The 1,038-nt window shown below is 40.1% G+C and overlaps 1 pseudogene; it reads left to right on the top strand.

The window, feature by feature from the left end:
• Nucleotides 1-625: 625 nt before the first annotated feature.
• On the top strand, nucleotides 626-757 carry LOC112835398 (U4 spliceosomal RNA; annotated as a pseudogene).
• The last annotated feature ends 281 nt before the right edge of the window (nucleotides 758-1,038 follow it).

The raw sequence follows: 1,038 nt of genomic DNA, 5'->3' as shown, positions 1-1,038 counted from the left end.
TGATGGGTATTGAGGAGGGCACGTTCTGCATGGAGCACTGGGTGTTATGAACAAACAATGAATCATGGAACACTGCACCAATAACTAATGATGTAATATATGCTGATTAACATAACAATAAAAATTAAAAAAAAAAACTTGCTGATCCAGCCTTAACACCTTTTTATTCTTTCCCTCCACTCCATCACCGTTGTCATTCCCTTAGTTAAGACTTACAATTTAAGTCACTTGAGTGACCACCATGACATTTTTAGTGCTCTTTGCCCCGTCCCATAATTTGTCTAAATTTCCTTAGTTCTGTGTTGAGTACTGATATGACCATGTCACTTTTCCCCTTAAGATTGCCTAATGATGACTGATTGACTCTTTAGATGGGACATAAGGCCACATTATTGTCTTCCATTCTCCCTTCACACCCACATTATATTAAACCAGATAACATGGAGACTTTCTATTACCCAGAGACTCCGTGCTCTTGTTCTTCTTTTTTTAAATAGTCTTGTCTCTCTCCCCAAAGCACCTTTCTTCCACTCTTTTCACCTAACTGATCTTTTAAAATTCAGTTTAGTTTTCACCTCCTCTAAGGACCATTTCCTAACTTCTGCTTTTAAAAATAGGTCCACACAGATTTGCGCAGTGGCAGTATCGTAGCCAATGAGGTTTATCCGAGGCGCAATTATTGCTAATTGAAAAATAGGTCCACAAATTCTTTGATATTTCTCCCTTCGAGAGATGAAGCTAATGGGCTAGACTTGGGGACTTGCTTCTAACAAATAAAATAGGCAGAAATGACAGTGTGTTGCTTCCAAGAGTAGGTTCATAAAGACTGCAGCTTCCTTCTCGGTTGTATTCTCTATCTCAGATAACTTTTTCTGGAGGAAGCCAGCTACCATATCATGAGGCCCCTTGTGCAGGCTATTGTAAGTACAGTAACCAGTCAGGAACTGAGGCCATCTAACAACCACATAAGTGAAGTTGGAAGTTGATCCTTCCCCAGTAGAGATTTCAGATGAGATCGCACCTCTAGCCAGTGGCTTG

The sequence above is a fragment of the Callorhinus ursinus genome, unplaced genomic scaffold (assembly GCF_003265705.2).
Source record: "Callorhinus ursinus isolate GAN/ISIS: 27379988/994484 unplaced genomic scaffold, GSC_fseal_2.0 scaffold11, whole genome shotgun sequence".
In the NCBI taxonomy this organism is placed as follows: domain Eukaryota; kingdom Metazoa; phylum Chordata; class Mammalia; order Carnivora; family Otariidae; genus Callorhinus; species Callorhinus ursinus.
The sequence above is the reverse complement of the archived record's forward strand: the minus strand, read 5'-3'. Positions and strand labels throughout refer to the sequence as shown.